This window comes from Adiantum capillus-veneris, chromosome 13 (genome assembly GCF_014529385.1).
Source record: "Adiantum capillus-veneris isolate H3 chromosome 13, ASM1452938v2, whole genome shotgun sequence".
NCBI classification, from domain to species: domain Eukaryota; kingdom Viridiplantae; phylum Streptophyta; class Polypodiopsida; order Polypodiales; family Pteridaceae; genus Adiantum; species Adiantum capillus-veneris.
The window spans coordinates 39356549-39369940 of record NC_140943.1 but is presented as its reverse complement, the minus strand read 5'-3'; positions in this window follow the sequence as shown (position 1 = coordinate 39369940).

Genomic DNA, 13392 nt, shown 5'->3' with positions numbered 1-13392 from the left:
AAAATTGCTATCCACCACAATCTTACGTTATGCACACACAAAAGATGAAAGATAAATTACTTTTAGAAGCTATCCATTCTTACCTCTACAAACAAGAGGACAATACAAACACCAATAGACAACATTGTCTAAGATAGTGCTACATGGTCTTGTTCAAAGAATACATATAAAAAACACAAGTTTGCGCTAAAAACCAAAGGTATATTAGATGGAGTTTTGGACACAAAATGAAGTGAAAGTATTCAAAAAGCCTTTGCACATGTCTAAATTTTTATAATTGTTAGATTTTAATAAGTTTGACCACATCATTTTATCCAAAACGTCCAAAAAACACAATTGTCCATATGTCTCATTGTGATACCCAAAGATGGTGGTTTGGAAAATCTTTTCATTGATTAGACGTATGGCTCGCTCGATATTTTGTTTGCTTGAAAAAGTTGGCTCAGGGCTTGGTAAAACTCTATTTGCAATTACTAGCAAGTGATAACATGCCAATTTTACTCTTTGGGTGTAGCCCATCACTTGGTAGTGACACGTGAGATGAATGTTGAGGATGAGGATCACTATAAAGCACCAACTTGACTCTAAACCTTGGCTTGGTACAATAGTGCCTTTTGCCCCCTTTTCAAGGATAGTCATCCTCAACTCTTGAGATACCTAGGCTGGACACCCTCAAAGTTTCAAATCCGAATCCTATTGGTCGCACATTTTTTGTTAGCCTTACCTAACTCGATTTAGAGTTGTGTATCAAAAGTTATTTGGTGAAATGCATTTTAAAAAGGTTTAGGATCACTCATTAGGATCAAGAACAATGAGCCCAATACATATTTTTGAGAGATACTCGTATGATTAGACTCCTTTTGGCATGTACAATCAATCTATGAAATTAAATCACCACTACGTAGGAGACCAATTATTGCAATCTATGTGTACTATGTTTTGAATTGTGACTATACCAATCCCTTATGCTAGTCTTCAACTGCCTTTTGGTATGGTTTTTGATGAATTTGGATAGATATTTCTCCCAAGTTATGGCCATTGACCGACTTTATGTGATTATTTTTCAATAAAACTTCTCCAAACACTTAGCTTAAACTAGATCTATGAGATGGTAAAGTTTCATGTCATTTGGTGGGTAATGATGGATTGTGATCCATGCACCTTCAGGTTTTTAAAAACTAATTTTACCTACCTCTTGAACTCACTCTCTATGGTGATGTCCTAAAATTCCAACTGATTTGGTCTTGTTTTACCCCCTCAAATGTGGGTATCAATGTCTGATTTGCACTCCATATTTTTGGGGTGTCTAGATTTTTTTAAATCAGGTTTTTGATGCAAATGGGATACAAATGCAAAATGGCATTGGGAATGGCTTGCTAATTCCTTGAGAAGATGTACCCATTGTGGTGGTCCATGGATCACAATCCATGTACCCTCTTAGTTTTGGCAGTTTTCTCAAGAGTGTAATGGTATGCTTTTTAATTATAATTTAGTATGATGTCTCCAAAATGGTTGGAATGGAGCCAATGTATGGGTCATTGCTGGGTGAAATGTGTACATGCGGATATTATTAGGCATAGTAAATGTGGTGGACACTTTATCTGCAACAACAATACATGCCCCATTAAAGCAATAAATCATGGATGGGAAGTTGGTCATAAAAATTGATTTTGTGGGCATGTTAAACTCTATAAATGGTACTTTGAGATTCAAAGTCTAATTCTACGTTGAGAGTGCCCTGCACTGTTTATTATCCACTCATCGACAACAATGGACACGCTTATTCATCCATTTAGAAAGTCACAATCTATTGGTTGCCAATGATGTATTGCGATATACAATCCAACGAACAAGAGAGCTTGTTTCCCATGGTCTCTAAAGTTGCTACATCTAGCCCTAGACATTTGCAACTAAACCTTCCAAAACAGATGGTACTGGGAGTAGTTGTACGTAAAAACAGAGAACAACTAAATAGAAATGAACTTATGTCATCTTGGAAGAGATGAGACCATTAATCCATACGTAAAGGTAATCTTTCAATTATGATAAAGAATGAACAATGTGTATACAATATTATGGTGACCTCTGAACCGTATTTTTATATGTAAGCACATGATGAAAGAGGCTAGAGCTACAAGGATTGGAGTTGGGCAAAGTTCCAACTACTTAAGCTGAAGAACACATGCAACTACATATATTTCCATGGGATGCTCTTTCCATAGCAATGTACCAATCCAAACAAATGATATCACATATTCATATGTCAACCATTGGGCCCGGATGAGGTGTCAAGCTAGTTAATAGAATGGGGCAAGATGGGAATAGAGATTTGAAAAGGAGCTAGGTTTGCTTTGACCATGTTTGGAGGGTTATGGGTTGGACAACAATGGCAGCACATGTGTACGATCTTGCGTAAGTGTATTCTACTCATGAATTAAATCATTTTGACCTTACTCTACCATTGATAAACCCTAAATCTATAAAATATAGGATTCAAGAAATGCAAACCTTTGCTATATGTGAGATGAAAGAAGGAGATATGCAAGCAAAGATCATGTTTTAGAAAATGATGAATGCGGTGCTCTTAGACAACGAACATCGTCCAACTGATTTTCAAGGATTCATAGCAGATGAGGCACGAGCAAATTTGAGAGAAATTTGTATAGTATTTAACGATGAACTTGACAAGATAATGGAGGGTAGAGAGAAATCTTGTTTGTTTCATTGGGAGCAACGCTGTCAGATTCACACTAGTCAATATGTGCATAAAACTTTTCAAGTTGAACACAAACTTCTATGTGAATTATGGTGTCATGCTAGGAGTGAGGATGATGCCACAACTTTGTATTGAAATATACAAGCTTGGTGGGTCTTGGGCAAGGTAGCGGGCTCAAACTTGTCACAAATGGATTGTTGGCTAAGCCGGTGGCATGTACAATATCCTCATCGGAGGAAACACTTTGTAGGGGTAAGTATAAAAATATTATATTTCGAATGTACTTTAAAAGCATCATCTTTATATGTCATTGATAATAACTTTGTTGCAGGAGGTGGGGGATTTATCATTCATTCCAACAAGAAACTTGGCAGAGACAAAGCACACCAACTGGTTGGCAGAGGAGGGAAATAAAGAGATGTTGAGTTTATATGATGCATGCGTGTCCGATCTATCCAATTTATTACTTTGAAGCATAAAGCTTGCTTTAAGGAGGGAAGATATTATGGGGTTGGGCCATCTGCAAAAAAAGTTGGCTCATCGTGCCAAGCAAGGACGAGCTCCCACACTATCAACAATTGCAAGAGAGGTTGAGCAACACATCGGTGTAACTTCTCTCTCTTAGTGGGTAGTTGTTGAAGGCAACAATGTTATAGTATTAAGGAAGCAAAAACAAATGGGTCATGTTAATCAAGAGGAAGAAAACGCTTCACACTGGCCTGAGCACCTAATGCAAAATGTTCCTAGGAATTGTAGAGGTGCACAACAAGTGGATTCACCACCCAACAAGGCAATGAATATGATGACAGACTGGTGGCAAAAGAGACTAAAATATATAAGACAATGTGGGCAATTTGTTGCATCCCAAAGGGTAGTAGAGTACAATGCCAAGGATGGTTGGATGCACAAGCTGGAAAGTGCAAAAATAAATAAATAAATCAAGAGCACGGGTATAGGGACTGTTGCATTGTCATTCTAGGGGATTAGAACTTGGGATAATGGAATAGATAGTGCACACAGGAGAGGCGCAAAGGCTCACTTCATGTGATTTTTCAACGACAATGTGGATCACACATGGTAGATTTGTAACACCATCACACACTGTCCATCAAAAGTACCATGCATATGAACCATAGAAATAGGAACAAACTTAACACCTAGCGAATTGATGACTTTAGAGGATGCATGATACACAATCAAGAAGAGTGAAATGAAAGAATCAAATAGTGTGCATTATCAACCAAGCGTCTCAATTGCAGTCTCAAAAGCGGCTTGAATTGCAGGGTACACTATTGTTGAGGTCAACATGCTTTACATTGCAAATGTCCAATGTCTACATTTGGAGACTTGCACAACACAAGGAAAACCATACATGGCTTGCAAGCACACTTACTTTTTCTTTCGATACTTTGGATTGGATGTGAAGCATAACATGTCTATCCATCGAAGCAAGCTCACAAATGAAGATCTATTGTGAGGTATTCAACTATTGTCATATTAGATGATGCAAATCACCTTATAACTAGTGGAACCCAAGAACTACCACTTTGACAAATTAGAACTTGTAATGTGGTTTTGGATATTTGTAACATTTTGCAATAATTAAGTGTCTTAACATTGTTGATTTTTGGATGTGTACAAAATTGTAAATGTAGGTATCACCCTCACTATTTGTAACATTTTGGTAGAGAGAGAGAGAGAGAGAGAGAGAGAGAGAGAGAGAGAGAGAGAGAGAGAGAGAGAGTTGGATGATGCAATCTATTGGAGCGGGCCTTTTTTTATGAGCAACGAGAGCTTTTGAAGCAAGCTTTCTTTTTGGTTTTATGAGCAATGCAAGATCTTTGAGCGAGCTTCTTTTTTAGGACATTGTCTCTCCTCTCTCTCACTTTATCTTGCCTTCTCCTTCTTTTCTCAGAGAGAGAGAGAGAGAGAGAGAGAGAGAGAGAGAGAGAGAGAGAGAGAGAGAGAGAGAGAGAGAGAGAGAAAGAAAGAGAGATATGGAGATGGAGAAAAAGAAAACAAATCTCGCTCCATAGCTCGCTCTGTTCCAATCCCCGTTAAAATCTTGTCAACCTTATTTCCAGATGACTCCAACATGTTTTGCCCGTTTCAATTTCAAAAGTGGACTTGCAAGCTACCTAGATCAGATTCAATGACTATTGCATCCTAGATTCTTGCCTATTTGGAGGTGGCTTCCTGGATGCCTGATGAGAGTTTGTATATAGCAGGTTGGGAGTAGAAGGGGCTCTCTCCCAAGCTCTTGGAAGATGCATAGTATACATAGAAGCTCCCACCATCCTCGTGCTCTCTCTTCCCCAAGTGACCATGGCTCTCTCTTCCCTAGTGCTTTCAATTTAGGCAAGGCTACAACTCTGCCTTTTCTCTTACTATTTTATTGCAATAGGTGGGCTAGAATGTGGGCTTTGTTGCCGCCAAGAAACATGATGTCAAACAATCTAGAACAATTGCCTTGCTTCTATCATTTTTCTTTTTGGCAACTACCATCCATTATTCCTTGCTCATTTAGGATAGAAAGTCAGGAATGGGAGGATATAGTAGCATGGAAATTTATATCTAGAACCCCATACTACCTCATTAAGCTGTATGATATTGTCAAAAAATGCGGCCAAAATAGATTTCTCGGTTGGAATTGAAAAAATGTCTTGATAAATGAGTTTGTATTCACACATTTTGCATGGTAGATGAGAACATTTTGTAGTTGATGTATGGAAAAGGGAGAAGATAAAAATCTATGTACTAAGATAATGGTGGGTGGAATTCTAAAAGGAGAGTTGGCGGGTTGACCGCGACATCATCTGCATCATCTGCTAGCCATTGTAAGTTGTCGTCTCTCAAGGATGGCACCTCCACATGAATTCCATTCTTCTTTCTTTGGTTTTCCACCCATGCCTTGCCTTGTAGGTCACTCATGACTCAAAATTTTTGAACAATTCAAGAAGAATAATGCTGCAAAGCTCATACTACACAAACATGCATTTAGCATGCCACATCTTGGGTATACTCCACTTTTTCATCCACTATGCTTTTTGAACAAATATGCATTCTATTTGCCAGGAGTATGTGATTTGAAGCATATAGTAATGCCATCATCTTTGTCTTTCTATAGGCCTTTGTCTTCTCTAGCTGAGCACTTCTTGAAAAGGCTACCCTTGACATGCTTTGTTGTATTCAGCTAGCAAGAACAAGTAACATTTGAGAAACAAGGTTCTCTCACAAACCTTGATAAGATTGACATGTTTACTTATTATCAAGTTTTAGACTATGTAGGTGTTTGGGCTTTATTCATAAGAGATGGGAAAGGAGAGGGGGGGTGTGTGTGTGGGGAGCTTGAAACTAGAGCCCAATGCATGACTTGATTAGATGACTTTGCCAAATATTTGAGGCTTTGTTGGAAACTTTGTGTAATATAAAATAGAGGATATAATTTAGTGTCATGTATATTATATTAAGAAGAATATCGGCAAGCTTGTCCAACAACTTTTTTGAAAGATAGATGGGTCATGATGAATACCAATCATGCATCGTAGATCCATATTTTTTGACATGCCTAGGTTAAGAGCTGGCTTATCCTAGATCTATAGTCTCGGATCCTTACGACATGTGGGTTAGTTCATATTGTGATTCAACATGGCTTCTTGACCCTCAACTGCTAATGATGACACGGATGGAGACGTTCCTTTGACACCATGCAATGGCATGCTACACTTATGGACTGCATAGGATTGTGTATAAGCATTGTCAACATTGGTGGAAAAGGTTACATTTTTCCTTCCTCTATCATCTTTTCAAGTTTTGTTCCCCAATTGAATCTCCTCCTATGTTAATTTTCTCAATGACCCTATATGTTTTGAGTAATTGCGATTGATGGGTAGCTTTTGTTGGTTGTCTTTATTGGTAGTCTCCTATATTTCCATTAGTGAACTGTATATGCATACATCTCTTTTGCTGTCTTTCCAAGGTCATGGTAGTTCTTACATCTCTGCTCATGATTACTATTGGGCAATGATGAGTGTGGAGTTTAGTTCCACCACACATTGTGGGTTTGTTTGTTATAATGCGTAAATTACCAAGAAGTGCCTTTGTCTCTTGAGTGAAATAGAGTATAAGATTCATTGGTTTACATAGGCTTCGGTCATGTGCATTCATTTGCCCAAGCAATGCACACCTACCATGTAGTAAAATGTATGCTTTCAACTCTTGCATATGGTGGCAATCATGTCAAGTTGGAGTAGGTTTAATTATTAATAGGTGTGTGTGTGTACTCAGTTAACAGGAGGGGGGGTTTTATAAGGCCTCCCTAGTAAGGAGAGAGAAAGAGCGATGTGATCTCCCTATTCGAATGAGCTCACAATCCTCCAAAGCGATTAAGTGTCAAAAGTGCTAGGAGTTTTTTGATTGTGGTTAAGTGGTGAGGGTGGTCTTTGTATTGTGTGTGGGTGCTGATTATAGTTGTGCCAAGGTGCTTCAATGTGTAATGTTTTGAGTGCATACAAGTGTTGGTTAAAATAGCCGAGAGAATCCTTGCCACAACCACGATGGGCATATCCTGCAATCAACATGTTCTAAGAGAACACTTTTGACAAAAAGCTCATTAATAAAGTTATGTGCTTTTGTAAGGGCACCACATTTGGCACACATCCAATTACCGATTGCCAACCACATGTTTCTCCAACATCCCTTGACTAGCAATCTCATTGCAAATTCTCTCTCCTATGTGATGGTCTTGCATAAGGCTGATGCCTTCATGGAGCCTCCCTAGATCATCCATGCTATATCTAGGAGGATCGGCATACCTTGCAATCAAGACATTCTAAGAGACAATATTCTGGACAGAATGCTCATCAATAAACTTTCTATGCTTTTGTTAAGGCACCACATTTGCAATACATATCCAACTACTCATTGCCAACCACAATATGTTTCTCTAATAGCTGTTACCATACACATGTGGTAGTGATGTGTGTGAACACACTTAGGACCACCGGGGCATTTTTTTTCTCACTAGGAGGTCCCCCCCCCCCCCCCCCCCCCCCCCCCTCTGCACTGTATATACGCCCATCACTCTAGGGATAAATTATCTTTCCATTACAAACTAAGTAATACTACTATTGTGTGCCTTGAGCTTCCTTATATTCTCCAAGATGCGTGTGTTTCCTTGCAACCCTATTTCCAACAATTGGTATCTCAGTAGGTTGCGTCCTCTTGGGCGCCAACATCGCTAGCACGTGCCATCTCAGTTTCTCTGATTTGGGTGAGCTTTGGTGAATGTCAAAAAGTTAGCAAATAATCTGGGAAAACTCGGAGAGCTTGGTCTACTCAGAATTTCCATTCGAGCTCATTTTGGCCTCTGTTTCCACTACAGGAAGTACTGTGCATGAATAAATTTTTTCAACGTTGTTTTTTGCATAGCAGGTCCCTTACATTCTTCTACGGGTTGTGCTACATAGCATGTGTTGGTCTTCTTCATTTCTCCTCTTTTCGTGCAGTTTTCACATCAAGTGCAGGCACTCGTCATGGCTGACAACAATATAGATGTGTTCAAGATGTTTGATGCTGAGGATAAATTGGATGGGGACAATTACCTAATTTGGGCTTACATGATGCAACATGTTCTTGTGTCAAAGGGCATTTGGAATGTTGTGCAAGGCATTGATGTACGTCCTGGTTCTGTGGATATAGGGGATGTTGAGGATGTTGAAGGTTTTGGTGGCAGGATTATTGCTGCTATAGCTTAGCAAACTCATTGGGATGTTAGAGATGAAAATGCTCATGCATTGATTGCATTGATTTTTAAGCATGCTATGACTCCTCACATTCACTCGGCAAAATCATCTAAACAGGCTTGGAACATTCTGGCTGGTGTTTATGCAAGTCGCAATGAGGCTAAAAATACATTACTGTGTAAAGACCTCAAATTGACGATTATGCATGAGGTAGATTACATGGACACTTTGCTTACTACTATCAAGGATATTTAAGAGAAACTTATTTCTGAAGGCAAAGTCGTTTTAGACAGCTCTCTTGTGCAGACTATTCTTGATGCATTGCCAAATTCCTATCAGACTTTTGCTAGTACTTGGAGACTTATGACCAAAGAAATCTTGATGTTATCAAGTTTGATGCATCATGCACACTAATATTATAGTAAGGAGTCACTTTCAAGAGTAAACATGGCTAAACATCGTGGAATTGAACATGATTTTATTGCTGCTCAAAGAAAAGGTGGTAACATCAATGTAGCCACTTCTCATGGTTCTTCACTGAGTGGAAAAATCACATGTTCCTAATGCTTCTGCTGGCAACACCTCATTTGAGAATTCTAGTGAAAAGGGAAAAAAGAAGATGCATTGCCATTATTGCAAGGCTAATGATCACTTGATTAAGCAGTGTCCTAAATTAAAGGCAAAGGAGTCCAAGAAGCATTGCCATTATTGCAAGGCTAATGATCACTTGATTAAGCAATGTCCTAAATTAAAGGCAAAGGAGGCCAAGAAGAAAGAGGCTGGTTCCACTACAAGTGCAACTATTATAGAGTCTTCTGTGAAAGGAGATTGTGATGCTGATGTAGATGCAGAGTGGGCATTTAGTATAGAGTGCACTTATGATCCTTCTGTCCGTGATGCATGTATGTCAGTTGTTGCAGATTCACATGTGTGGTACTTTGACAGTGGTGCTACAAAGCACATTACATCACATCGTGACTTGTTTAACTCTCTAGAGGCTGTCCCTCATGGGAATAGAGTCACTTGTGTCAACAGTGCCTCTTATCCGGTCAAGGGAGTTGGAAACATTGTGCTAACTGCTGCTGCAAATGGCAGTTCTTTTACACTTGTTGATGAACTTTATCTACCTGGGATAAAAAAGGATCTTTTGTCTGTATCTACACTTGCTAGACTTGGCATTGATGCGAAATTTGTGGATGATAGATGTACAATTCATGATCTCAGTTTTGGTGATGAAATTTTTGCATGTTGCATCTAGCATTTTATGTTATGGGTTGTATAAGCTCACTTTGTATGACAAGTGTGGGCAAAATTTTGCAAATGCAATTGTGGATCCAAAGGGTGTTTCAGATGCAAAACTTTGGCATGCACGTTTTGGGCATCTGAATTTTGTTAGTTTGCTACGTTTGAAGCAATCTCATATGGTTGCTTCTTTGCTGTCTCTTGAAGCACCTGGGAAGCATGTTTGTGAAGGCTTTTTTGGGTAAGATGCAACGTTTGAAGTTTCCAAAGATGGTTCAATTAGGGCCACATATAGATTGCAACTTGTGCATAGTGATGTCTGTGGGCCTATGCAAACTCCGTCCTTGGAAAATTAACTTTATTTCATGACTTTCAGTGATGATTACTGTAGGCATGCATGGGTGTATCCGCTTAAAGCTAAGTCCGAAGAATTTATGTGCTTCAAGCAATTTTTGGTTATGGCTGAAAATGTCTCATAATGTACTATGGGCACCCTCCGTTCAGATCGAGGGGGGGAGTATATGTCTCATGAATTTTATGCATTTTTTGCTAGTCATGGGATAAAACAACAATGTACATTTTTGTATACACCTCAACAAAATGGTGTTGCTGAAAGAAAAAACAGGTCGCTTACAGAGATGGAATGATGTATGGTCAAGAGTCAAGCTTTACCACATTCTTTTTGGCTCGAGGCCATCACATATGCTACTTATGTACTCAACAGGTGTCCTACAAAAACTTTACAGTCTATGACTCCATATGAAGCATGGTATGATAGAAAACCTTCTATTAATTATATGCGCATTTTTTGTTGTTTAGCTTATGATTTGGTGCCACAGATGCAACACAAAAAAATTGGATGATAAGTCTATTAAATGAATTTTTGTTGATTACAGTACTGAAAGCAAAGGTTATAGGTTGTACCATCTACAAACAAAGCATATCTTGGTTTCACAAGATGTTGTGTTTGTGGACGATTCTATTCAGCCCTTGTTGTCATGTACTAGAGATAGTAATGTAAACTCACATGACATTTATAATAGTTTATTGCCTCTTTTTAGTGGTGAAAATTTGAATGAGGCAAATGTACAGCCTATAGGGATTTCAAAAAATGCTATAGATCAGCCTATTACTGATGCAGAGATACATGACGTGGAAAGGACTGAGAATGAGTAGGCTAAGGGTATGCAAAAATGGATGGTGCATACTTTGCATGACAGTAAATTGGATGCACGTTTGTCTAGCCATACTCATTAAGGTTCTCGTCATGCAAATTATGCATCATATTGTTATGCTTTGGCTATTTCTAGCTTATGCGATGTAGAGGAACCTCTCTCTTTTGATGAAGCACGTAATTTTAAAAATTGGATCGCTACCATGTAATCAAAATATGATGCAGTTATAGAAAATGAAACATGGAATTTATGTGATTTCTCTCACGGAAAAAAGGCCATTGGTACCAAGCGGGTTTACAATTGATCAGTGGCCCAAATGAGACACATATTGCTGAATTTAAGGATGATTTGAATGCTACTTTCAAGATGAAAGATTTTGGGATGTTGCATCATTACTTGGGCATACAGTTTAGGCAATGTGATGGTGGTATTTCCTTGTGTCAAAGAAGTTATATAGAGACATTGCTATGCTATGTAAGTCTGGACTTGAGGACTGCAAACCTATTGCTACTCCCATGCCCGGGGTAGTCACTTATCAAAAGACCCCTATATCACGTGCGTTCAAGAGGTAATTAATAATACCCCAATATACATACTATACTTACACAGTGAGCCTATTTAAAAAACCCCCACCCCCCTCTGTATGTATACATTTTTATACATTTTGGTCTTTTAATAATCCTCTCCGGTTAACTCACGTGATATCATACACATTCTAAAAAGTGACCGCCCCGGGCTCCCATGCAAACATGTTTTAAGTTGAGTCTTCAAGATACTGGTGATCCTGCCAATGTCACTCTTTATCGGATGCCTTATTTATGTATGCAATACGACGTCAGATATTGAGTTTGCAGCCTCACATGTAAGTAGATTTATGCATAGCCTAGGGTCTAAGCATTGGCAGGATGTCAAGAGGAGTTTTTACTACTTGAGTAGCACTTTTCATCTGGGATTATTTTATCCCAAGGTGGGATCATTGCCGCCATATTTACATGCTTTTTGGGACTCAGATTAGGCTGGTTGTTATGACAGGTGAGTGCCAATGAGTGGTTTTGTTTCATGATTGAGCAAGAAGAAACCTACTATGGCCACTTTGAGTTCTGAGGAGGTTGAGTACAGGGCAATCTTCACAGCTATAGTTGAGTGTGTATGGCTCAGACGCCTTGTGGCTAATTTGGGTGTTGGATAGGACACTACCAACATCACGTACATTGAAAATGATAGTGCATCGGCAGTTGTGAGGAACCCAATTTTTCATGCTTGTGCAAAGCACATTGAGGTGCATTACCACTATGTCAGAGAGAGACTCTCACCAGGAGAGATTAGCTTGGCTTATGTGCCGACATAGGACAACCTTGCAGACCTTTTCACAACGGCATTGTATCATGAGAAGTTTGAAGCTTTGTGCAAAGCTTTGGGCTTACTCCCTTTGTGGACTGATCATGTCCTCAGGGCATGGAACTTCCCTATAGTCTTTTTGCCAGTTGTCGTTCACCACATCACTCCCAAAGGGCATTTGTTACCATACACATGTGGTAGTGATGTGTGTGAACACACTTAGGACTGTCGGGGCATTTTTTCCCTCACTAGGAGGTTTTTCCCCCATACAAGGATGCTTGCTCATAAGACCTTCCTTGGATGCTTGAATGCTAGCAAGTCAAAAGGCTTCTCATACAGCTTGGTCATAGGACCGTGTTGTATTTTTCATGGTGTCAAATCCTTGCAAGGTCTATTGATCACAAGACCGTGATCAAATCCAAAACTCTAGCAAAATGTTTGGTATCAAAACAGTGCTTGGATTCCAAGAAGAACATGATAAGAAACCTATCTCACTAAAATTAAAAAAGTGCTAAGGAACGTGACAAATATGAAGTAGGACTTTTACGTTTTGATAGTCTTGGTTGTAAGACCAAAATTGAATTTTGTCTATGAGCATAGTCTAGTTTTTTTTGGGGATGGTCCCAAAGCTCATTTTGGCATGCTTGGACATAAGACTATTCTAGCATGCTAGGTCATGCAAGGAAATGGTGAGATTCTTAGAGAAAAAACCATACTTAAATGATCAAGATAAAAGTCCAAAATTTCTTTTACCCTTGTTCATAAAAGTATAAAAGTGTTCATCTTCAACTAGGTCTCAAGTTCATGTTTCAGTACATAGAGATGAGCATGGTCGCAATACCTTATTACCATGCAAGTTATCAATATTGAGCTTAAATTCTTCGTCCCAAGTCTAGATGTCAAGACCAATCTTGAGTTCCCAAATAGTGATCATGATTCCAATACCATACATAAATGCTTCATGTCAATACCTTTTCTACACACATAAAAGTGGGCATCATTATAAGACCATCCTACCATGCTAGGGATCAATTTGAATTCTTAATCCCCCAACCATGCTTTAATGAAAAAATTGTCTTGGTGTTGAAGTCATAAAAGAAAGCTTCATCCTAGGAACATGCACTCGTCCATGCCTATGAACATGTTTAATTGAATGCTAGGAAGTCATAAGGCCTCC